The sequence below is a fragment of the Crocodylus siamensis genome, chromosome 5 (assembly GCF_052110815.1).
Source record: "Crocodylus siamensis isolate JL-2025a chromosome 5, ASM5211081v1, whole genome shotgun sequence".
NCBI lineage: Eukaryota > Metazoa > Chordata > Crocodylia > Crocodylidae > Crocodylus > Crocodylus siamensis.
In genome coordinates this window covers 170887299-170913996 of record NC_143399.1, presented here as the reverse complement: position 1 = coordinate 170913996, position 26698 = coordinate 170887299, and the positions used below count along the sequence as shown (strand labels likewise).

At 45.1% G+C, this 26698-nt stretch overlaps 1 protein-coding gene across 1 annotated transcript in view; it reads left to right on the top strand.

Moving 5' to 3' along the window:
• The window catches only part of FZD1 (frizzled class receptor 1), a 28452-nt gene extending 8852 nt beyond the window's left edge, over positions 1–19600 (top strand). The window contains exon 2 of the mRNA XM_090047091.1: positions 19457–19600. The gene's annotated coding sequence lies outside the window, so the exon portion shown is untranslated. The remainder of the gene's footprint in view (positions 1–19456) is intronic.
• The last annotated feature ends 7098 nt before the right edge of the window (positions 19601–26698 follow it).

Genomic DNA, 26698 nt, shown 5'->3' with positions numbered 1-26698 from the left:
TGCTTGTGAATTAGATCTCCACATGGTTAAATGTAATTTCCAGTGCAACCACATCAGAGAATCTTCCTCCACAGAGGGTCTAGCCCTTTTTTTCATTCAAATCAGCAGTATTAACTTGCTTATCCTGAGACTAAACAAATAAACTATGTATTCTTGTCCTCCAGTCAGACAGCTTTTAAGAAGACTCACGTGCAAATAAATACCAGCAGAGAAGAATAGAATGCTGATGATTCAGTCACAGATGAGTCTTGGCATTTTTCAACCCATTTCAAGGTTTGGTTGCAGTGAGAGGAAGTGAAAAAATAATACAACTGCTATTATGTTTGAGTTTCTAAAGCACTACTGCAATTGGAATATAATTAAAAATCACTCTCCATATTAAGAATTTCACTTTTATGTAACGACTGAATATAGTAAAATAGTACACTGTTAACAAATACACAAACTATTTAATGGTGTAAAACTTAAAAATAACTGTTGTAGACATTTTACCTATCTGATTGCCCTTGTCAGTTGTGCTGAAATTAACTGCCTAGTGAATAGTTTCATTGATAATAAACTGCAAGGGCAAACAAGGCTCTATCTCTGTATACTTTGATAGTATTGTAAATTATGTAATCTTTTTTCTTGTTACCATGATGTCATTATGCTCATTAGTGATTGCAAATAGTCTGTCAGTTCTAGCACAGATTTATTCACGCACATTACCTTATTGCATTTTAGATTTCAGATGTTGCACATATTGTAGGATGTCTTGATGACGGTCATAGAACAAGTCCAAGAGACCCTAAACTGATATGCCTTTATATTGTTGCAGGTATTATCTTTAAAAAGAAAATATAACATCCTAACTATATATTGTACCTATTTGCATCTTAAATTGCAATGGCATATACACTAGTCACAGTACTGTGCCTTAGTGAGAGTGATATTAGGATTTGGAGGATAAGATTAGGATTTAAAATGACCTTGATAAACTAAAAAACTAGTATGGAATTAATTGCATGAAACTGAGTAAGGGACAGGGATGGAATAATCAAATGCTCAGATACAAACTGGGAAATGATAGCTGTACTACAGAAAAGGATTGGGGGTTACAGTGAATCACAAGCATAATAGGAGCCAATGGTGTTGTATTGCTAATGGTAATAGCCTACTGCATTGTATTAACAGGAGTGCCACATGCAAATCAGGGCAAGTGATTGGCCTGTATGAACTTAAAAAGCAGAGTCAATATATCTGAGGAGTTTATGTACAGGTTTAGACAGACAAGATCAGATCTGTCCTCCCTGACAACTTTCATATGATTGATTCATTGAGTGCTTCTACATCCTGGGGAATGGAAGATTTATAACCTCTAAAGGAGGGTATACCAATATTCCTGGAACAGTTTAGGGATGTGCTTTTGACAGAAACTACTCTGGAGGTATAGTGATCTAGCACATGTCACTGCCTGTCCTAGTTACATACTGTTTTTTTTTCCTCACCCACATAGGAAGGAGGGTATCCTGGCTGCTTTCATGCTCTGCGTTCCATTAAGAGAAGTCACAGCTGGCCTGTCTTGTAGACCAAGGGTGGCCAGCCTGGGGAAACACCATGTATCTGGGTCCATGAAGGCAGTTTTCCTTAAGAGCCCGGGGGACAATTGTTCTGGTGTGCTTTTCCCTAGCTTGTCGCTGCAGCCATATGGCTCCCTAGCTTGCTCCTGAGGTGAAAGTTGGGGCATCTGAACCCCAAGTCTCTGGGCTTAGGCCTGCAGTAGGATGCCTGCCAAACAACGTTGGAAATATCTGAAGCCCCTGGTGGGGGTGGAGGATGTTTGCCAGTTGTAGGGTCACTTATAGTTCTGGACTGACTCATGGATTTGGACTTGATTTGGTTGATTTGGCTTAGAACATGAAAAATTTCTTTAAAAAAAAAGGGTGGCCAACCTGTGGCACAGGCAGCCTCCCTGTGTGGCATGCAATAGGTCAGGGAGGGGACAGGTAGCAGATAGTGCAGAAAGCAGAGGAGGAGAATGGGTGGGGAGCACAGAATAGTGAGTAGAAAGCAGAGCAGCAGATTGGGCAAAGGAAGGAAATCAGAGTGGCTTTTTGGAAAAGTGGGGCTAATTGCTAGCATGCCCACCAAAAAGCTTGGCCCCCACTGCTGCTTTGGAGGAGCAATATTTCTAGAATAGCTTATGGCTGCTTCTTGTGGTTAATTACATGAATGTGAGAGAGGATGGCAATCTTTATTTTCATTTGGGCAGAGAAATTGCCAGGGCCAGCTCTGGAGGAAGCTGCAATCAGCTTGTGCCACCACAGCATATTTGGCAGACTTTTGGTTGCTAATGGCCCCTTGGGAAACTTACTGCTGTTAGTTGTACCCACTAACCCCTATTATCTGTAGTTAAAGTTTCACTATTATAACCATTGGAAGAGTGTGATCCATCAGATGCCAATACAAGGCTGAAGAAGTAGACTAGTCTTACTGTGAGGTCATTAAAGCACTTTGAAAATGGGTTGAGGAAAGGAGACTTTTTGGCAGCTCCATTTGAACCAGCATGAAAAATAAGTGACTTAATCTGGAAATGAAATGTTCTGACAGCTCCTGCCACTCGCATCTTCTTAGTTTTAAATACAAGCACAAATACTTTCCTAAAACAACTGATCTTGAGTTAATACTAATTAAAGTAGAGGGATCAAATCAGCATTATCCACTTGCTCAGAATCAAAAAAGACTTATAAAGAGCTGATATATCAGTAATACTGGCATGATTTAAGAGCAAAAAGAAACATCAACTTCTACCTGATTTTGCTTTGGGAAACATGAGAATTTTATTTATTTATTTATATCATACAGCAGTATAAAAGCACCTAAAATAACATGACTATGAGTAGGCTTCTCAAAATACTAATTTAGGTGTGCAAGTCTCATTGATGAGTAATCGGTTTCATGATCCTAAGTTGCAAAAATGGTTTTGAAAAATTTCACTATATGCTCTTTCCAGTGTGAACTGAACAAATTTGCTTCTGGTCTGCCCCTGGACCAGCGGGCCACAGGGGTGGGGATCTCCCCCAGTCCTGGTGCTGCTCAGTTCCCGGCTCCCTCCAGGAGCCAAGCAGCTCTAGGACAGGGTAGTTCTCTGCCCCAGCCTGTCCTGGCACTGCTCACTTTCTGCCTCTCCACAGGAGCTGGGAGCTGAGCAGTACCGGGACTGGGGAGCTCTCTACTTTCCTGCACTGTCAGGGGCTGGTCAGAAGCTGTCCTGCTTCTGGGGCTGCTCCCAGCCAGTCCCTGGCTGGGCAGGGAAATCCTCAAGTAGCCCAGGACTGGTCAGGAACTGTCCTGCTGGGCATGGGCCTTCTCCTCAGGTGCACAGGGCTGGGACAGCTCTGCAGTGGCAGCTGTCTCCTGGCCCCATGCACATCAGGGCCCCTCCCAATGTCCATGGGGCTAAGAGACAGCTGAAGCTGCAGCCAGCAAAGCTGCCCTGGCCCCATGTGCATCAGGGTCCTTCTCCCTGCCAGCCCCTGGGTTAGCCCTCTGGGGGAGCCTGGAGCTCCCCCTGGTTGCTGCAGGAGACCAGAGCAGGGTGGGAGCAGCCCTGTACCAGGCTGCTTCCTTTGGGAAGGCGTTCTGTACAGTTTCCTGAACAGGCTCCCAGGGAAGGCTTACTGCACAGTAAAATACTGCATGTGCTATTAGTGCTATAAAGGCTTGATGCGCAATAAAATACTGCACAGTAAGCCTTTATAGCATTAATAGCACGTATGGATGTGCCCTTAGAATAGAGAAACTAAAGTGGGCCTTTACCTTTTATCCTTCAGAACAAGGGCCTAGCTGATCCAATCCACTTCTGTTCATGGAAGGAGAGAGTACCATCTGACCAATATGAAAAGAGCAGCTGCTTTTTGAAGTATCTTGGGCTGCTCCTGAAGAAGTCCTCATAGTAGCTAATATAGTTTAATACAGAATTAATTCCTCCACTGTGCCTGTTGTCCCAAGTAGGGCAAGGGTCAGTTAAAGATCAGAGTTTGTGGTTGAGCTTGCTCTGGCTGCATGACAACCATAAGATTTCAGTCTGGTTCCCCATGTCACATTCAGTCTGGTATTAGAAATCCCTCTCTTCAGAGGTGAACAGGAGGCAAACTCTGAAGTGAACTTTGCTGCTTTCCAGCTCACATTTTCTATGAAGAGTAGATAACTGAGCCTGCTGTGATTTAAGATCTTTGACATCAGGAGTGATGCTCTGGCCCCACTGAAGATAGTAGCAGAATTCCCACTGACTTCAGCGGGTAATGATCTCAGGCTCAAGATATACTAAAAATAGTATTTTTAAGTTTTTAAAAAATAGGTAGGGTCAAGGGTAACTTACATACCTCTCTTGTGAAAACAAATCCCAAGTCTAGTTAATTTAATTAAGCCCTAAAAGCCTCTCTAATGTTCTTTGGGTCCAATTTATTCAGAATATGTGGTTGTCTTTCACTGGCAGACCATTTATCTAAACATCTGGGAATCTTCAGTACTACTGTCCTCCTACTTCCAAACAGAAAAAGGAGTTCAGCATTAGTATCTCTGAGACTATCAGCCTTAGGAAGAACATATTAAACTTGTGTCTGAAGCACTAACCATAATTTATTTATCTGAATTCACAGCCTTCCTAAGGTAAGCTGTCAAACCTAATTGATATGGGGCTACTTTTGTTCCTATACTGACCAATGACTAGAATGCAAAGAAGGGTCCCTCTGTCATTATGTATTGTTCCAGCTCTCTGTAAAAACAAAACAAAAAAAAGCCACATTTAATACTCAGAATATGAAAAGCTACTTTTCTTCCAGCAGGTCTGGAAATAACCTTCTGTTGCAGTCATTAACAAAACCGGTTGCTTCCATTAAGCCAATTTGGGAAGTGGGTGAGGTTGAGCTAATAAAGGCAACATGACTCGTGGAATTAATGCTTCAGGTTGACACCCATTTGAAATATTCATAAAGAATGACTCAGCTTGCCAGTGTGACACCAATGGTGTGACTTGGCCCTGACAAACATTCAAGATACTGAGCCTTAGTGCAGGTTCATATGAAGGGCCCACTCTTGTCACTGAACTCAAAAGGAGCTTTGCTGCTAATTTCAAGGGGAGCAGAATGAGCTGCAATCTGAATGGAAGTATGTCCAGTGGGAAATCTTTTGCAAAATTAAAAAAAAGAGAAAAAAGCCAAAAAAATACTGTTGTATGTTGCCTCCCTCTGCTGCTTGACATTCTTGAATGGAACTGGAATGTAGAAACCAGGAATAATTATTGGGATTGTTAAGGTCCTGAATTTGTTTGTTCACAAATGCCCTCAGTGTCCATTGGCTTTGAAAGGCATCATGAATAATTGACATTTCCAGGTGCTCATCAGGATGAGGGTATTTATAAATGTTTTTCTTAAGAGTGTAGAACCCTGCCAAAAAGATTTGATTGAGCAATCATGGTTAGTAAGTATTATTAAAAAATGACATAAACAACAATGAAAACTGAAAATGGTATCATTAGCAGTGGTTATCTAACCCTATAATGATGTAACAGTAATCTCCCTCAATTATCTGTCGGAAGGAAAGAAGTTTGTGCATGAGTTTATATGGAAAAGAACCATTTATTATTCTTCATGTTTTAGGTTGTCATTTCTTTTGCAAAGTGCCATTTTTCACTCTTCATAACTCAGCTGTCTTTCAGTTTCACAGTGTAAATAATGAGGAGTCATTTCTGTTTATGTCTTGTAATCTAATTTTTTTTTAAATCATTAATTTATGAATTCTATGGTCATGGTTCTACAGACTGCAGTAATTCAGGAGGCTGCAGAAGGGGTGCTGTGAGTGGAAGGGAGCGGGGTGCATGGGTTGCTAAAGCAGAGGCGGGGATGACCACGGATTCCAAGAGCTGAGGAGCGGGGTGTACCAATCTTACCTATGATGGGAAGCCCTAAACAGTGCTGGCTGTGCTGCTGCCACCACACACTCTTTTTTGGAGTTTTTGGCATGAGTATGTTTCTGGAGCATGGACTCCATAGGGTTTGGGGAAGAAAGAGATCATTCCAGTTTGATACTTGTGTATCTGTTTCCTTTATGCCTTTGCTGGGAGTGGAGGTGATTTCTTATGAAGAAAGGCCCATATAATAAAAATGGATATCATACAACCAACTATTATCACTTGACAGCAAATGTTAAACAGATTAAACCTTTGGCTTAGAATGGGAAATGTCTTGACTAATCTTTTGATCGGTGACTGAACCTACAGCTGGGGGTGAGAAATCCCTTGTATGTTCTTTTTGTGGTTTCTTATATTGGGAGGTCAGTGATCCAGGTTCAGTTTTCTATTTCAGTGCTTTAGACCTAAGCTTTCCACACTCTAAGTATGTGGAATAATCATCAAGCTATTGGCTATTTTGGATTCTCTCTCTCTCATTTTTCATGAAAAATGTCAAGCTACCCTGTGTTCCTCCTGATACCGAAAAAAAGAAAAAGAAAAAAAAGAAATGCTGTTTTCCTGGGGTGGAAGGCCAATTTCCCTCCTATCTCCAGTTTCAACACCTGACAGCTTAGACCTTTGGTTCATCTCTGTGTCTATGCACTCTATTCTAATTTTATCCCAGTGTCAACAGGAAGTCATAGATACTTGTGAAAGTTATGGAGATAAGCTATACATTTTCAGATAGTAAGTGACTGAAAGAACAAGCAAAAGATTTGGAGTCTTTAAATTAATACTAAATGTCTTTCCAAAGGATAAATTCTTGTACCACCACAAATTATTGTGTTTGATGCAGGAATTACTGGTGACATTCTCAGGCTTATTGTAGGCAGAAGGTCACATTAGATAACTCTAAATGTCCCTGCTGGTATTAAACTCTATCTATGAATTGCAGCTGCACTAATTTATCTGGGCCTCCAAATGCATTACCTGACGATTGGGAATTATCCCCGAAGTTTTTGCTTCTAACATGAGTGCCATTCCAGAATGTATAGCTGTACAGTTGTATAATGTACACTAACATCACTAGTGTTACCATGACAGGAGACTACACTATCACAAGGCTCAGGAAAGTAACAAAACAACACATTTCATTCAAGCAATGTTTCTCTCTTGGAATGCTGAGCGTCAAGAGGTAAGTTTGTCTGTCACACAAATACTGTGACAATTCGTTAAGAAAGAAATGTGCTCTTCCAACATGCTTCTGCTTGAAAAGAATGATCTTAAACAGCCATTAAAAATCATTGGCAAGCTCTACTGCATAACAAAATTCTTCATCCTTGCGTGTATTTCCTAGACCATTTTTTTATTGCAACTATCCTAATAGCTACTGAAATGCCCAGTTCAAGTTAACAATCTAGCCAGTAAGCTGCAGGGTCCTATTTTTTTTATTCATTGAAAAACACTGACAAAACTGCAAACATATGTTTTTGCTGCTAAAGCTTAGTCTTATCACAGTTGGAAAATGTGGAAAATCAATTACATGCTTTGAATTACTCCCTTTACTGTTATAAAAGAATTTCTTCATTCTTTTAGGGTAGTGTACACTTCGTAACATCTACCACTAACAGGCTGTTAGGACTTTCTGCTAAATGAATACACTACAAGTAAACTAAACAGAAAGCCTGTGGAATGCTAAACATCTACTTTCTCTTCTGTTGTGGCTGTGCTGCAGCTTGGGAACTCTCAGCCTTGTTGCTACAACATCTGGACAACATTTGGGGCTGTCTCTTAAGTACACGGGTGTGCACCTCCGGTGAATTTTAACTTTCAACATCTCTCTGCCTCTAATCTATATTTAATGTTTCATGACTAGTAGTCAAAGAAACTTCAACTAAATATCAGGTTGGAATGAAAATGATCCTTGGGAAAACATTCATTTTCAGCATTCGCCAGCAAAGTATCTGCGACAGAGATGTTCCCTGGAGATTTGTAGCCCATTCTCTTGCAGTAATAATAATTAAGACTCATGATTACTGTGCCCACATAATCAAAGATCGCTTCATAAAATGTACTTCCTAAGGGGAAGAATTCTCTGTTCCTAACTGGATGTCAGTCATAGGGATCAGCACCCCCAGGGATCCTGAGTCTTTTGCTTGCCCTTTTCATTACAGTGTTGTTAGCATTGTGTTACTTCATATTCTTCTCAATGCAAATGAGTAGGTAATCATGTGTAAATCGTGCCCTCCAGAAGGCACATGTGGTGAGTTTTTTTCCCCAAATCTACCACAGGGATTTCTCACATGGAACATAATTACATCTCTGCCATATGGGCTCATTTATATTCTATTACAGGTTAAGCTAATACGACTCAGAAATATGCTAAAAATACCTCAAAGTATTATGAGCACTGTCAAAACACTTGTCATTTCTTGCTCGCCTGTTTGATTGCTAGTGACTTTATATTTATTTAGGAATCTGTAGAGCCAAGAAACTCTCGAAAAAGCAAAATAAGGTCAGTGCTGTGGTGTCCAGTTTGCAATCAGGATAGTAATTCTCTCCAATGCTGTGCTCCTCAGATTTGTGGCATATGATGATAAAAATGAAAAATCTCTAAGACATATTTACCTGAAGCACTGCCTTTGTAGATATTAGGTTTCCCTGGAGGAGCAGAATACAGGTTTCAGATGTGTAGTTTTGTCATTATCAGACTCTATCATGTCTCTGTTTGATGCAATTACTTTGTCTTGAAAAAGAAATATCTACAGTTTATACAGAGTAAAAATACAACTAACATATTTGTTCACCTCAGAAAAGCTTTTTCAGAAGCAATGGTAAATTGTCACTTCTTAAAAGCACTGTGTTAATATAGGACTAGGTCAGTAGTAAATACTTAAATAATGTAATATAGAAAAATTTAAGTATTATTTTTTAAAATCACGTTCTATCTCATCTATTTCTTTCTGAAAACATTTTCTCACTGATTTCTAAAAATTATGTCACAGATGTACAGGGGTGAAATGGTAGTCCACTGAAGTCAACATTAGTAGGTCCAGTATTTCACTGCTAATTTTATCTTTATCATTGAAAGTTAGTAGCATGAATCTGAGCTCATATACTAGCTTCATTCCACTCTGATTTCAACAGTGTTATACCACTACATGTAAAAACGTTAATGCATTAATTTCCAGCAGCTGTGCACTGATGCAACCTCTGAAACCAAGTACAAGTGGAAGCCATCACCATCATACAAACACCTCCCTAGCCTGCATGCAGATGTTACAGAAATGAAAAAAACATGCTTTACGCTGAGCCCAGTGCATGCCCAGATGAGGCCATGGATTAGTTGGATCTGGCTCACCTGCCAGCTATATAGAGTGGGTGCTCTAGTGGGGCTTTTTGGGTGCTCTTATCTAATAGCTGATTAAATCAGCTTTAGCTAAAAGCACCAACAAACCGTGCTGAAATGCCTGATCTATACAGACACTGCAGAGCTGGGTTGAAGTAACACGCTGCTTCTTCCAGTAAAGTGCAGTTTTAGAGGGGGGGCAGTGTTTAATGACTGCAAGCAGCCAAAGTTTCTAGGCTCTGACAGAGACTGAAACTCAATATGTTCTCTCCATTTTAAAAACTGAATACTGACTTCATTTTCAAGCTTCTTGGATTTTTACAGAGGGCTAGCTAGATATTTATAGTCCTTCACAAATATTTGGGTGGGGAAACAAACAGCCACACCTAAATGATGCCCTAGGCTTTCAAGATTTCATAAATAAGGCAGGAGAGGAAGTGGCAGACTGTTGTGCAAATTTAGGAGGAGTAAGTCAAAGAATGGTGGAGGACTAGATTGGGCTCTTTACTTTCTCCTTCACCCAAAGCCTTGCAAAACCAGTGTTTGGCTTTAGTTGCTAAAGAGATATGCCCTGAGAACTGTGGAGAGGATGTGAGTACAGCAAGTGATTGAGGGTTGCCAAGGACTGTAAGGTAGGTTGCGGCTGACATTTTGTAAAGTGTTTAGAGGTTCTCCCCAAGCGAAAAGTTCTATATGGATGTAAAATAGTATTACTAGAACTAGTCAAATACTTGACAACATTTTGATGTTTTCTTGGTTTTTAAAATAGGGTGGTCAATGTTTTCTAAAAATTCAGTTCAACAACAAAAACTAGTTGTGAAAACCTTTTTGCATTTTTCAACTAGTGCTTCTTACTACTGACTTGAGGTTTCCTTTCCAGGACCTCCACTCAGCATAGAACTTAGGCAGCTAGCTGACATTGGTCACATCTACACCCACACTTTACTGTGGAGTAGACTAATTAGCTGTGAAGTAAAGCATCACCATCTACATGTGTTGGGGACAGTACTATTTTACACAAGGGTAATTTACTGCGATTAAATACACCTGTAGACATTGACCACAGGCATAAATGTCAGCCCAGGCAGCCAGGGGCCAGACTCATTCCTGGTACCTAGCCACATAGCTCTGCACTTTCAGCACCCTTGTGCTTCAGACAACCCCTCTGCTGCCCAACGCTGCCACCTGGAGCCTGAGGCTGATCCCCCATGATCCCTGCCAGTCTGGGCCTGTTTTACCTCGGCTCAAACTGCTGCTTTCCAAGGTGCATGTGTAGATACTGTGCCTGGGAGTAGTTTACCCTGGTTTAGAGTGTTTCAGAGTTTATTGTTTTGTATTAATTGCTCATATAGATACATCCATTAAGTACAATAACAATCTCTTGAAGTAAAATACCTAAGTATTTTGTTGAATCCTGACCTGTGATTGAGCAATAGACTCAGACATATACCTGCAGTGCAAGCACCTTCAACTCCCATTCACTTCAAATGATTCCTGAACATACAGCTGTGGGAGTTCAGAATGCCTGGCACCTTGAGGAATTAGCTGAAGCTCTAGGTTTTTTTGGTCAGAGTAGAGCATTCAAGCAGTGATTAACTCTAGACATGAAGAGTTTTCAGCTTTGTCCTTTCTAAAATAAATGGACTTTTCAGGTCGGATACATACTTCTTATCTAAGAAAAATATTATTCCAGTCCTGTCTTTTCTTGCAGACAGCAGCCGAATTGATGGCTAAGCAAATTTTGTCATAAAGAAGACATTAAGAAAAATAGGCTGTCTTCTGAAAAATTTCTGCTCCAGAAAAGCAGTTACTGGAAAACAGGGAAACAAAGAAAAACAAATCTCTGAATTGCTTTGCTGAAGCTATTTGATTTTTTTTATTCAGTTCCAAATATATTTGATAATAGAAAAAGTTGATATGATTTCTTCTGCAGTCTATCAGCCCGAAGCTGAAGTATTCCCAACCAGCTCCCAGATAGCAAATCCGAGCTTAGGTGTGCAAATGCCAGTTGTGATATGTTTATATTTGGCAGAAGTAAATTCTGTGCCCTTGTGTGAAAATTTGCCACTCAATAGTTACATTAATATTTTTGAATGATTCACCTATGAGAGACATATCTGAGCTCATAAATACCTTGGATCTTCTTCATTTGTTGTTGTCACGCAGTTGTTGTCATTTTAATTCTTATTGCTACATAAATCTAAAAGCCTTTGCTGTGTAATGATAATATCAAGCTATGTGAAATACCATGTAAACAATTACAATTTATGTAATTGGTTTGGCTAATACAGGACATCTGGTTTTCAAGCTGGTATAGATGATCTCTGCTTTAGTTCCTATACAAATCAGTTCAGAATATCATGTTCACTGTCTATTAAATGTCAGATGGGTTAATAATACTGCAGGACTTAACAATGATGCTGGACTTAACATAATCATAAACCAGAGGAACTTTGAAATATGAGAGGACACCTTTGGGTTTAGTTCCCCATTTCACTTCTGTTTATTTTAAAATAATATTGTCTCAAAGCAGGGCTGTCCAGCTTCTAAGCAGCCAAGGGCTGCATGCTGCCTGGGCTGCATCAGTGTGAACCATGAACTTCTAGGCCACATGCCCACCCTAGCTTCATCCTCAACTCCCCACCTTGGGCTTCCCCACAGCACCATACCATACAGGCACCCAGGGGTGCAGGCTCCCCAGCTACCATGGGTTGTGCTGCGTTGTTTTTCCATGCACCACCCCTTGGCACAGGAGCAAAAAGTGCAAGCCAAAGGAGGGGTGGTGGGGCTGGAAACTCCAGCTGCTCCTGTAGCCAAATTGATGGTGGGAGTGGCATATGGGTGGGATCACAGGCTGCCATTTGGACAGCCCTGTCCTAAAAAAAAGCATATTGCCTAACAGTGGAAGGCCTACTCATTTTGGTGAGTACTTACCTACAGGAATAATTCCACTGAAACTAATAATAAAAGATCCATGGTGTGCACAGGGATACAGTCTGCTGGAGAGTACTTTGATACTTTATCTCAGTGGTGTTCATCCTCTAACCCCACAGATGGGATCTGGCCCATGGACTGGCACCACAGCACTCATCCAGCCTGTGGGGACAGATAGGTTTACTACCACTGCTTTATCTGTGTTTGCAATAGCTACCTGAGGGATATGGACATCCAGATCCCAGTAGAAACTTAGCAATGGTTTCTGATTCTGATTTCTGATTTATAGTGGTATAAATCAGGAATGGTTAAATCACTGGAGTTTGTGACAGGCTTCATAACCACAATACCAGCCTATGGGTGTGACCTGTGGCTGGTAACCATAGGTAAGCTCAAAAGGTGAAAATCCTGTGGAGGCTTGGAGGTTTTTACCTCAGATAGTGAACATCAAGGGTACCAGCGTCTGGTCCCACTTCTTGGGGTTCCCCTGTATGCATTACTTAGCATCAGCTTTAAGGTGCAGTTGAACTGCTCATCCAACCTGTTAGTCTAGGGATGATAGACTGACATCTTGAGGTGCTTTATCCAGAGTACCTTTCAAACTCCCATTGCCCTGGCCATAAAATTTGTGCCTTGATCTGTCAGAATTTCTTTAGGTATCCCCACCCTTGCTATCCATTTAAGCAGTTCATCTATGATCTTTGGGGCCATCATTGAGCAGAATGGTATGCCTTCTGGGAAATGGATTGCGTAGAACATACTGATAACCTGTGCTGCTCTTTGGAAAGGGGCCAGTGATATCCATAGTGATTCATTCAAATGGCTTTTCCACAATGGGCATGGGAATCATGGGAGCTATGGGGGGTATATATCAATTATGGACACCTGGCACACTGAGAATGTTTCACAGTAGTGCTGGACCTCCTTATAATCCTCCGGTGAAAAGAACTGCTGCAACAGGTGGGCCTCCTTTTGGCCCTGCCTAGGTGGCTGCTCATGGGCCCGTTGTGTGCCGTCTGACTAGGAGGGCCCTGTAATATTGTGGCACTAGGAATTGGGATCTCCTGTCCTGGCCCTTTCCCCTTAGCAATAAAGTACAAGAGGTCATTTTTTACCCCAAAATGTGAGACCTGGGTGGCCCGGGCTGGTCATAGCTGTTTGTCATTATACCACGCTAAGCCTTCATCATACGTATGCTGGAATGCAGGGTTGTTAAGCTGGTCTACCTGAAATGGTCAAGAGCCAATGACGTCCTTCAGGTTGAGGGGGTCCCACACATCTTCTGTGAATCCATCTAGCAGTCCTGTATCTTTGTCCTGAGTAATCTGTGTGAGGGTGGTCTACAGCACCTCTGCTAAGTACAGCCAGTTGCAGCCAAGTAGCACGCGGAACGTAGGTCACGTGAGATTCCGATGGGTATTTTTGTAAGTCCTACCAAGAACTATAACTGGCAACTGACATCGTTCATAGGTCTGCTGCCTGCCGTGCACGCAGACCAGTGTTTTGCCTGTGGTTGGAGTGCCTGCCTGTGCGGGTAAGGGAGTCATATGGACTAGGGTCTGCACACATCCAGTGTCTACCATGGCTATAAGAGTGCACCCCCCAATCTAGGTGTCCATGATGGGCCTAGCATGGTACAGTTTGGGGCAAGCATAACTGAAGCTACAATCCATATTTTCAATCCCACTCTTGCCCACCCTTGGCTCCGTATAGCAGTGTGGGAACCCCTGGCCTGTGCTATGATGAGGGAATCTGGTGGGGAGCACCAGGTTAGGTGTCCAATGGTGTCACACCAGTTATACCTGTAGTCATGGGAGGCCATCCCTGGCTTGGTGTCCTGTCCTGTCTTACCAGATGGTCTGCAGCCCTTGGCCATGGGCTGGTTCCTCAACTGTTCCCCCATAAGCCTCAGCAATCTAGACAACCTAGACAAGGGATGAGGCCTGATGTTGCCACACCCACTTCTGGGCCTTTTCATCTAAGTCCCAGATGAACTGCTTAAGAATGACCATCTCAAACAGCATTTTGATATCTTTTAACCTCAATATCTTTTAACAATTGTGCCAACAGCCGGGGTCACTGATGATTTTTGATCTTTTTTGGCTTGGAGCTGTTGCCAGTAATGCTCCAGGGATATCTCCAGTCAGTACAATATGGCATCTTTGACTGTTTGATAGTCCATGACCTCTGTGTGCAAGAGCATGCAGGATGTGGCTTAGGCCCAGCCTGTTAGGAGTGGCCCCAGCTGAGTGGCCCACCAGCCCATGTCCCAGCTTGCCACCATGTCCAGGCATTCAAACAATTGTAGGTAGCCTTCAGGGTCATCCTCTTTGACCATCCTGGGCATATGGAAACGCTTTGGTGCCTGCCTCCAGCCACTTGGGCTTTGGCTAGCTGCTCTTCCAAGTCTTGCTGCTAGGAGAACAAGGTGCCATGGGCCTCCATGTCCCAGAACTTCACTTGTGTGAGCTTCTGTAACAGCTGCAGGATCATCCCCTGTATTGCTGCCAAGTTTCGTCTGGCCTCATAGCTTCCGTCTCATCCATGGCTGATCAGTTCATGGTTCACAGTCACCGGTAACCACCATTTGCCTTGTTTTCCCAGCCAATGCACCAGTGTGATAGGCTCATGACCTATGGGTGTGTCCCACCTCCTGGGCCATGTTGCACCTAGGTCTATTTACCTGCCATAACTTGTTGTTATACTTGGTTTTACCCCCCAGAAATGATGCTCAGTGGTTCCTGTAGGGACCCAGGGCAACTCTGTTGGCATATCTTCTGTGGGCCTCCTCCTCCCCAATAACCCACCCCTTTCTGCTTGGGTGTTTAGAATCAGCCTGGATGATGTGGTGACGAGGCCTTCTCTTGCGTTAAGGCCCGGTGATGATGATAGCTGCAGGGGGTCTGGCTGCGGTTCTGTAGGTTTGTGACAATTACAACATAATGGTAATTCAACTAAAATAGCTCAGATGACACAGTGGGCGGGGCAGTGATGCTCCTGTGTTGAGTGCTTTCCTTCAGTGTGTGGGTGTCCAAATGCCCAGCACACCCTTCTCCCACAGACTATTAAGTTAGTGATGCCCCTGGTCTGGATTCTACCCAGCTAGTTATGCTAATGCTGTGACACATGCCACACTGGTCCTGCATTATACTCATGGTTCCACAAATCCCTCATTGGGGCACTCTGGGTTAATGGACACTTGGCTGGGACTCCGTGCAAGGGGGACTCTGTGTCAGGTTTTCTCCTTGGTAGGCTCTGGCGGTGCCCAGTGGGCTGCCCTCTCTCAGTTCTAGCTTAACTGCATATTCCTGTGGGGGTCATTGTGGATACTGGAGAGTGGTGTTGGGCCTGGGCTGCGTGGCCCACTATCTGTGGAAATCAAGCTGGCACCTGGTCAGATCCCCAGTGCCCCATGGCTGATCAGGGCTTCCAGGGTTTTTCCAGGGAACCTAGACATGGGAAGAACAACCAGCTTCTTGCCAGCTATGTAGCACACATCTGGGTCCTCCCCAGATGCTTCAACAGCAGGATAGGCATGTGTTGCCCCTCTGGGTGTGCTGGCCCTGAAAAGATGTGCCAGGTCCTTTCCAGCCACAGGGAGAGCTTCCAGCTCTGTTGCTGGCACTCCCATGTGTTCCACCCCCAGCTCCACTTCTGGGCTTGCTTTAAGCCTGGAGTCTTTGGGTGCTGGACCAACTGGTGGAGCTCCTTGTGGCTACATAGTGCCAGCCAGCTTACCTGCAAATGGGCCATGTGGTTGCCAGCACCGTGGTGAGTAGGGCTGGAGCCTGTCACAGAGTTGTTCAACTTTAAAACTGATATGAAATCAAATCTGAGTCAATTGATTTCACTGGAGTAAGCTCCTTCAGTACTCCTATTCAAGGTGTACATAAGAGAGACAAGATTTTTTCGTATTATCTTTTACAAGTTGGACTAAGTGTTTTATTGCACTAAGTGGGAGAATTGTTAGACAAGCTTTCAGGTATTGAATGCCCTTCCTCAGGTCACTTTATACGTAACATTAATTTTAAGCTGCACAAATATCATCCATTGCAAATATTAACGTAATTAAACAAGCATTTAGAAAATAAGAGTATTCATCATGTTTACCTTGGGTCCAACTTTGGATAGTATAATACGTATCTTGTAAAATGTCATAGGCTTCTACTACACTTATGTTTATAATTGCAGTGTGCTCCTTTTAAAGTTGATGGTTATTAACACACTTCATTGTAATCTTCCGTATATAAGTCTATAATGAATATTGCTGCATATATATTTCAGTATAAACTGTTTAGGTGCATTTCAAAAAACAGTTATAATAACAAAGTTTCTTGATAAGGAAACTACTGTTAGGCAATGTGAATGTCAAAGATATATTGCTAAAATTGTATGGCATAAAGCGCATATTGTATGGCAAAGATCACTGTCAGAGACAGGATGGAAATAAAACCAGAATCATCATGGTAGCACAACAGCAGAGTTGTGATCTGGAGCTTGCAACTACCTGAGGGCAGTTCTGTGTTTGGAGACTGAATTCCTGCTTTTCTTGGTGGGTGAAAAGTAGGATTTTTTCCTCCTCTGGCCATATTTAGAATCAATGTTAAAATATGCAATGCTACTAACCTCCTTTGGGAGGAGAGAACACCGGGCAGAGTTGGTGTTTAAAATAAATATTTTAAAGAAAATTCCTCTCAAATGAGGAGTTGTTCTGTGATTTCAGCATTCAGGTTTTGTAGTAGAGGAAGGATCTTCTGGTGATTTCCCAGGAATGGGAGACAGATGATCTGAATTTTGTGTATGGTAAGAATAAAGACCTCAAGTATGACCTCTCACACATCACATAACTTCTCTTTACTTCAGATTTTGTAGAACAATGGTTATGAAATATAACTAACATTTGTAAGGTTCTTTGAGACCCTCTGGGGAAGGATGCGACAGAAATGCAAAGTGATACCGTAATATTAGTGCATATATTTATATAATATATGCACAGAAAATATATGTGACAATAAACACACATAAAATATTATATTACATTTAAAATAACTGTTAGTATTAAGATTCCAAATGAAGCACTCAGATGTTAGGAAAGGCTCCCTTGTGACTGGCATAATGATAAAGTGCTTATGCTTTTAAATTACATGTGCATGTGCTGTTTTTAACACCAATCCTAGTACAAAGGGGACAGATTCTTGTGTTTTCTTCTCATAGCTCAAGGTGTGAACATAAGGCCGTCCTTATTTCCTGTACACTATTCTAAAGATGGAATTACTTTTCTCATATACTACTGTTGTAGTAAAGTCCTTCACAATTATTATGGTAGTGTAAGAGTGATGTTGTAACTATGATGGTCCATAAATTATGCAAGAGGCAAGGATTTCTTAGGGTGATATCTTTTATTGGACCAACTGTACAGCTGGGATAGAATTAGACAAGCTTCAGAATGCAAGACATCTGTCTTCAAGTCTGACCAGAACAAGCCAAGCCCAGAATAGTCTATATCTCTCACAATTATTAATGACTTATGTTAACAATGCCACTATTTGCTGAGGGGAAGGTCATATCCCAGTTTTACAGATCGGGAAGCAAAGCACAGAGAGATGAAGTTCAAAATGATTCCCTGATTTTGGGTGTTCAATTTCAGCTTAACTGTTCAGAGTACTTGCCACTGGCTGTGTCTACATGAGACACTGTAATGTAAAGTAGCATAGTTTATTGCACAGTAAGCATACATTTCTACATGCACACATGCTTATTGTGCAGTAAATTTTGCTACTCATGAGTAAATTTGCTACTTGCATTTGCAGGACAACAAGTTATTGCTCAGTAACGCACATGTAGATATCAACTGGGAGCAGATTTGCCACTGGGACCCAGTCTGAGTTTAGCCCCAGGGCCCTGTGGTTAGGAGCCTTTCCTGCCCACTTCTCTGGCAGCCTCACAGGCATTTTGAGCCCTGGGTCTCAGCATCAGGGAGCCTATGGGGACTCATGGCATCTGTTGCTTCTGCTCAGGTCACAAGCTACCTGTGCCAGCTTGTCTGCACCCTGGCGCTGCTGCCTGGCACCACAGTGCCATGTGGCTGCCAGGCCCATGCCATAGAGTCCTTCAGGGTACTAAAGGTTCCTGCCAGGTCTGCCAGCACTGGACCTAGCTTTAGGCAGCTCGTGGCCACTAGGACCAGTGCCAGCTACCTGCAGCCAACCTCAAGCAGCCTGCCTGGACTCTGCAGGTGCTGCAGGCATCGCCTCACCATGAAGCTCCTAGTCCTGTGCTGTGCCTCTGCATTGGGTGCTGTAGGCAGCTTCCAAGGCCTGGCAGCACAGGGAAGGCCAGATGGAGGCCCAGAAAATCAGCATGGGCGCCCCAGTAGTTTCATCGCTGATGCCATATGCCTCGACCCCAGGCCCCAACTACTCACAGGAGGAGACTGGTGACCTCACGGTGCTGTGGAGCAAGGTGGACATGCAGCGTCAGTTCGTGCAGAGTGGGAGCTCCAATGCTTACATCTATGAGGGGCTATCAGGCTGGATACGGGAGTGTCGGCAGGACCACTTGACATGGCTTGAAAGGTCAAGGCCTTGGAGGCACAGTGGGTACCAACACAGATCACAGTTGTTGGTCAGGGCATGCCCACAAGTCCATACCCTTTCGGCAGCAAGTGGACACCATCCTTGAGCCCCAGGACCCAGACCGTAGTCATGCTATGTACAGCAGCATGGGCAGCCTGCCTGAGCCACTGCTCTGGCCTGGCACCTGCGGTGATGTATCACTGGGGGAGCCAGTGATGGTTCTTTGGGAAGCTCACAGCCTGTCCCACTGAGCTTCCTGCCCCCAGCTTCCACCAGTAGCTCAGGGAGCCTGGGCCAGCACCTGGCCTGACAGCTCTGCAGCCTCAGCCCCAGCCATGAGACATGGCCAGCCCGGTCATCATTGGTTGCCAGCCATGGCAACAGGTGCTTCCAGGAGCCAGGCATGTCTGGCCTGGGAACAAGGCAGGGAAGACAGGCTGCCAGGGGCCAGTATCTAGCAGGCCCCTGGGGAGTGAGTGGGGATGGATGGCTCAGCGGGTAGCTGCCTGGGCCCAGACCTGCCTGGTTGACTGTCCATGAACTGTGGGTACCTGTGCATGCCCAATCCCCAATCTGAGGGTGCGCAGTGCATAGGCCCCTGGTACAGAACACCTTATCTCAGAAATGTTGCAAACTCTCACAAACTGCTTCTTTCTCTTGGCTCTGCAGGCCCTGCAGCTACACACAGGGGAGAAGCTACAGTTGGCATCTAGAATGTGGCTTCAGGGTTACCAACCCAGAGCAGGGACCCTGCAGATGTGCCACCTCTACAGGAGGAGGACCCAGGATTGCACCCTCCTCCTGGACCAACTGGTGACAGCCGTGAAGGACCAGCAGGTAGGTGGAAGGCATTGCCTGGTGGGACAGGTGGTGGCTGGCGGTTGTGGCTTGCAAGGATGCATGGGATTGGTGAGAGGAGGTGTGGGTGGACCAGGAGTTCAGGGTACAGGTCCTGGCCTTGGAGCGTTAGCATGTGGAGGCCCTGTAGGAGCAGGGCGCAGTTGTTGCCAAGGCAGTGCAGGCCATGGAGGATGACCACCTGGTGCTGAACACAGTCTTAGCCCCTTTTGTGCTGCCTGCTGCCATACCCCTGATTCTAGCACCACCTGGCCCCTGGCAGCCACCCACTGCCCAGTAGCAGGCCCCCCCATTGGCTCAGGTGGAGGTCTAGCACCCCCTAAACCAGCCAGGAGCCTCTGCCCCAGCCCTCGCCCTAAGTCCATCACCACTCAGCCCCCTTGCCTGGGCCCAGCCCCATTGCTCACCTCAGTTCCATGCAGGTGCAGAACCAGAGCTGCCTGCAGTGGAGCCAAGACCATGTGCCAGCTCTGCTGGCCCTAGCCACCAGATGCCAAAGGGGGGGTTGCCCATGCTAAGGGACCAGTGGCCGCTCTGGTCCTGAGCGAGTTCCCCTGTCTTCCAGCTTTGCTACTGTGGGCGCACCCATGGGGGAATGGCCAGAGACCAGGGTGCTGGCTACCTGTCCCCAGGCTCCATACCCACCCCATGGACCCCTACCCCAGGAGGGCACACACACAAATCAAATTGTAAATAGTTTGCACAGAGAAGAGCACGTTTTATTGTTGGTGGGTGGGGTGGGTGGTGGAGAGGCTCTAGTGTTGGGAAAGGAGGGGGGTCTATTTGTTGTGAAGGCAATAAAGTATTTTTCTGAGAGCTGTCTGCAGTGATTGTGGTGCTGGGGATGTGGGGTGCAGGGGTCTGTGGGCAGAAGCTACAGCTGGGAGTGCAGGAGGAAGTGGTTGGCCAGCTCCTCTCATACCCAGTGCCCTGGGTCCCAGTGGTGGGTGTGCGTCTTGCCCAGGGCCTCAGTGGGAGTGGGGGGCTGCTGCTGTCCTCCTCCACCCACTTCAGCTCCACTACCCATACCTTCCAGGAGAGCTCTGACCAGCCTTGCAGGTTTTATACAGCACACAGTCTGTGATGATGACCCAGGGGATGTTGTCCTTGGTGAACTTGAGGATGCACCAGTGTCCCATGAGGTGGCCAAAGGTTGAAGTGGGTCTGGTGGGAGTCCAGCTGGCTGGTGTAGGGCTGCATGAGTCAAGGGAGTACAGGGTAGGCAGGGTTCCCGATGAGGAAGGGCAATACGACTATGGTGGCCACCTGGAGGTCTGGCACTCACTGGTGCAAAGCACCTACTCTGCATGAGAGCTGGCATGGTGGAGTTCTGGAAGACATAGGCATTGTGGGCACTGCCTGCCCAGTTGGTGCTCACATTGGTAAAAAGGCTGCAGTGGTCAAAGATGGTCTGGAGCACAATTGAATGAAAGTCCCTCCTGCTGTAGTAGGGGCAGTTGCCATGGGGCAGGTAGGTGACAGGGATGTGGGTCCTGTCCAGGGCCCCAATCCACTGAGGGAATCCCAAGGCATGGAACCACTTCCAAGGGGTTGTGCATGCAGAACACCATGTGCCCCAGCATATCCTGGAGGGCACCACCCATCTCCAGGATGGCCTCCCCAGCAATGGCCTTACTCACACCAAAGAGGTGGCTCATGTAGTAGAGGTTGGTAGGCATGGCCAGCTTCAGCAGGGCAAGGCCCAGCTGGGTGTCTGTGGGGAGGAGCTGCCACATGGTGATGTCATGCTTCTCCAGGTGCAGTCACAGCTGGTCCAGGAAATCCAGAAAGGTGGCCCTCCAGCCACTGCTCATTCCAGGTTGCCTGGATGATGTGCAGCTCCCAGTCCTGGTTGGCCTGGTGGGCCCAGAGAGGATGGGGATAGAGGCCCAGGAGGGCATAGATGGCCCCAGTGGTGGCATCCAGAATCCTGTTATTGACATCCCTAGTGCCTAGCAGGATGGGGTCTAGGTGGGAGGTGCACGGCAGCAGCTCCTCTGGAACAGCCCAGTGCTGCTGAGCAGGTGGTCACTGCACATGGAGGATGCCAAAAGGGCCCAGTGAGCCATGGGCCAACTGGTGGTTAGCTTGGTGGGTGAGTAGCGTCAGTGTGGTGGCCAGCAGGAGCTTGGGGTGCTGGGCATTGCTGCCAGGAGCAGGGGTTGGAGCAGCTATGGCATGGGGAGGCAAAGACTGCAACAAGACAGCTGCCACATGCTGCCCCTGTGCTCTGCATGCTGCTCTTGGCCAGAAATGCAGCTGACCAGGGAGCAGGGAGTGGGGCAGCCTTTTCAACATGGTCTCTGCCTGCGGGCATCTGTGACCAGAGCCTCCAGTTTCCCCTGGTGGAGGTAGGGGCTCATTGAAGGGCCCCAGGAAATAGGAGCAGTTTGCTGCCATGAACAGCAAATCTGCTCCCACTTCCCTGCACATGTAGATGCCTGCCTAGAAGCATTTACTCATCAGTAGTTTACTTACAAGTAAACTAGTCCTGCATCAAATGCGCATGTAGCCACACCTACTGAGTAGTACTTTTTATGCTCAAGGTATGACTCCTATTGACTTCAGTTGCAGCTGTGAATGCTCAGCCTTTTTGCAAATTAGACTTCAGGTCAGGTATGAAGAATGAAGAAAACAGTGACTGCTTGTGAAAAGTCTGACTTAACTGATTTGTCTAGAGTCCCACAGGATCACTATGGCAGAGACAAGGGTAGAATCCACTTTTTTTGGGCAGACTGAAGCATGAAACTATTCTCTCTTCCTGCAGTCACTACACACTTCCCAAATTCTGCAAACAATGAAGTAGGGCCCCTATAGACAGCAGCTTCCTTTACTCCATAACTCTCGTTTGTACTGTAGAGCAAGATCATCAATACACTAAATGATCCTGTGCAAAAAATAATAAGAGATCATACAGTGAAGGACTGTTGCATAGGTAGATTTAATTCTGGCATTTCTGAACCTTTGAGAGCTTGACTTTTTAGCGTTAATGTTCTTTTTGAATATTTTTGTATAATTTCCTAACTTTTTTTAAAAAAGGAAAAGGAAAAATATCCCAGGAATTCTACTATGTGGCACCATAATAATATTCACATACATTGATAACAGAGCTGAAACCTTTGGATCCACTGTACAGAGCACTGCCATTTGATGGAAGAACTAATAGCAAAAGTAAGTTTTCATCCACTAGGTAGATAAGCACTAAAAGGGAATGGGACACTTTGCCAATGAGCTTCAAAGATATTTCATGACAGCAGAGGGATGGTGAGGCTCAGGAATCTCTGGCCTCTTCCAGGTTTTGGAAGGGAATATTCTCTGATGTACATTTCTGTCCCTCTTTCCCTCAAGGAAACTCCCAGTTTCCTCAACATTTTTCCAATCTCCAGTCCCAGTTTCTCCTCAGGCTTTGGCCCTGTAGCTCTGGCAGCTGGGGGCCCCTCTGGCAGTGCTGGGAGGTGGGGAGTTATGGGTAGGGGATGAGGGGCACCAGCAGAGCTGAATGGGCCTGTGGGGGTGGGGAGCAAGGGGCACAAGGAGGCCTAGGGGGCTGTGGGTGGGGAGTGAGGGGCACCAGCAGGAGTGGCCTGGACCTGCACCCTGATGTGCTAAGGGGGCAGGGGGAGCTCTGATTTTCCATGATAAAACATCCAAATCAAATACCAAAAATTTATAGGTACTTAGAATTTATTTTACATAATAATTGAGGCACTGGTAGGCTTCCAAATTGCTTTAAAATTGTAAATATATCAATAAAACATTGTGTTCAGTTAATACCTATATATAAATATTATATATATAGTGGCATTTCATTTTACTCTTAGATTTTGGTTTTTTTATTAGAAAATTTGCAATTTTTTATCAGAGAATTTGCATTTTTTTTTATCAGGGAAAACCAGGATCCCTGCTAGTCAGGCAGCAGGAAAACTGTCTATCTCCATTTTCCCTCCATCTAAATGGATCTCTGGATGACAAAGACTTGGCACAACCAGGCCTATGATATCGTTTCCCTATTCCATTGCAATCTAGCCCAGGGTGCCCAGCTTCTAAATGGATGAGGCTGGTATGCCATGTGTGCTGTGCTAACAGAGGTTGCATGCCACATGGGCTGTACCAGTGCTAGCCACAGGCCACAGGAACTGGGTGGGATTGGGGCCACTTATTAATCCCTCAAGCCCACAAATTTTTACCTGTAGTCTGTGGGCTGCCAGTTGGATAATCCTGATCAAGGCAATGTCACTGAAGAAAGAGAGATATAGCAAGAGTACTGGCTGTCAGAATGGACTTATGAAGGCTACTGCAGCTGAGTATGAGTGAGGGTTCTGTAATTTTCACTGAATGCCAGATTGGCCTTGTGATCAATCAAGAAATAGAAAAAAAGTGGCATACTAACTTTTTTCTCTCCTTTCCTCAATGCTTGTCTGACTGTTACAGCAAGTCTAGCTCAGCCAGACTCAAGGATCTGGCCCAACATCTGAGCATATCTCTCAGTTGCTTAAAACAGATGTAATTTTAGTTTAGATGTCTCTTGCATTGTATGGTATCTTCCCTATAATTTAAAATATTTCCTTTGAGGAAAAAAGAAACTTAGAAATGGTCAGCCTGGTTAGTACAGTAACATAGGAATTGTAATATCAGATCAGGTTCGTGGTCCATGCAGTCCAATCTCCAACCACAGATTTCAGACCACAGAAACCAGATGCCCCCGAGGAATAACCTGCTTGAGGGAAAATTATTTCCATTGCCTTCAGTCACTGATTGCACCTTGAAGCATCAAGGTCCTTTTATGTCATTTTTTTAATCCAATCTATTGAAACTGAGGATGTTTTTATTGACCATATGAATATCAAATACTTGGTTTTAGTTCTTTTCAGATCTTGGCCTCCAGATGAATCAAGAAAGCTTGCTGAAGAGTAAAGATTCCTGTAAAATAACAGAATAAAATACAGTATCAGGGTAGAAAGGAGCTACATTTGGTACAGGGACAGCTGTGACCAACACAGGAAGCTGGTATTTTCTGTCTTCACAGTGATTCAGACCTTTGGTATCCAAGGCCATGTGTAGATTAAATGAGGGTCATGTGTGCAGAACGCTTTAAAGTGGGTTAAATGCTTCTGCACCACTTTAACGGAGTTGTGTTTGAACACGTCGGTGGAGTATTGCACAGTAATTCCAGCCGCTGTAGCAAATTTGGCAGTGTAATGCACCTTAAATGACTTGGGGCGCAGCTGCAGGGTGAAATACTGGGCTCTATGCAGCTCGGGGCTCCGCAGGAAGCCCATGCAGGCAGCATGGCAGCAGCCCAGGAAGGCAGACTCCACCCAAGAAAAGTGGCACGCCTCATCTTTTTTTTCCCTTGGAGCCTACCTGCCTGCCTGAGCTGTGCAGGAGCCCAGTGCTTCCCTCCGTGGCTATGGTGCTCCCTGGGACAGCCTGAGCTGGGTGCCTGTGGGTGGGTGTCGCCTGTCGGGGTGGCCACCGTAGCCATAGAGGGAAGCACCAGCCCCAGCCCAGGGACCCAGACCAGCTCACCCTCCCCTCCCCTCCTCTCCCCACTGCCAGAGAGGCAGGTAAGTTTGGGTGTGTACACGACACGAGGGTTTAAAGGGCCCTAAATTGAAGTGGTGTTTTTTAAAATCCATCGCTTCAGTTTAGGGCCCCTGTTTCATCTACACACGTCTCAAGGTGCTATTTAAGTAAACATAATATCTTTTTGTACTTCTCTGGCAGTTTCCAAGCATTTGTTAAGCCTTACTTACCTCTTGTCCTGTAAGAAAATATTGCCCTCATTCCCAGAGAGGGAAACTGAGGTACATAGAGGATGTGGGGCTGCCTGAGGTTATACAGGAAATTGGTGAGATAGCAGACAACAGAACACAGGTCTGATTTACATTTCCATACTTACCCACAAGATCATTCTCCTTGTTGAGGGGAAGTAATCAGAGCTTAGAGAACATTAGAAGGTAAATCAGGGAATCGAAATTGAAAGAAAAGGAAACATCTAGTGAAGAAGTTTGATAATCCTATGAAGCTCATGATAATAAGCTTAATATCTTCTCCCTGCAGTTGTAACTAAAAAACAGGGATCATCAGCCTGAATCCAAATTACATTAATACTTAGTTTTCTGCCCAGAGGACATTTCCCCTCATCTTTTCAAGGGTTTTTGTTTTTTGTTTTTATCTTTGATTGGCTCCTATAAATCATGTTTTTGTCCTGGCTTCAAATGCTGTATTTTGGGGAAGCCCATTTGCAAAGTTGCCTGAGGATAAATTCAACTTTTGCCTTAGTGCAGGGGTGGGCAATTATATAGGCCAGTGGGCCACATAGGGAGTTTTGTTGAGGTATCATGGGCCAGGTTAACCCCCTCCCCCCAACAACAACTCACCAAAACTCCCTATGTGGGATGGGGCCACAGGCAGGCTGGGACCAGTGTTCAGGAGTGGGAGGGGTAGGTAGGTAAGGCCATAATCACAAGGCAGGGTTGTGAGGTAGGGAGAGTGCCGGGCTAGGGCGTGAGGCTGAGGGCAGAGCCATGATCTGCTGCTTGCATATTCTGTGATGGGTGGGGGTTCCACAGGTAGGGGCATGCTGGGAACAGATTGTAGCTCTGCTCTGGCCCAACCCCACACTGTCACCACCCCGAGATTGAAGGGTCTCAATGGAGACTGGCTGGGAGCCACGTGTGCAGGGTTCTCTGATCATGTCTGTCCAGCAGAGCACGCTTCCCATTCAGTTCCCAAATGGTCTCCATGGAGACCCTGGCATCTTGGGGCAGTAATAGCACAGGGCTGGGCAGGGCCCCCATTTTGTGGGCAGGAACATGTGCTGAGTGCATTGTGGGTCTGCCCCAGCCCCAGCCCTGCATTGTTGCTGCCCTCTGGGCTCTCCTTGGATTTACCCTGTCTTAAATTATGGCTTGAGAATGCTTTAAATGGTGAAAATCATCATGTGTATAGGCATCTGCTGTATTTGGTTTTAAATAGTGCTTGATCATGGTATATCAAGGACAGGTCAGGCCAGTATTCTTAGGACAGATCAGTAAAGAAGTTATGCAA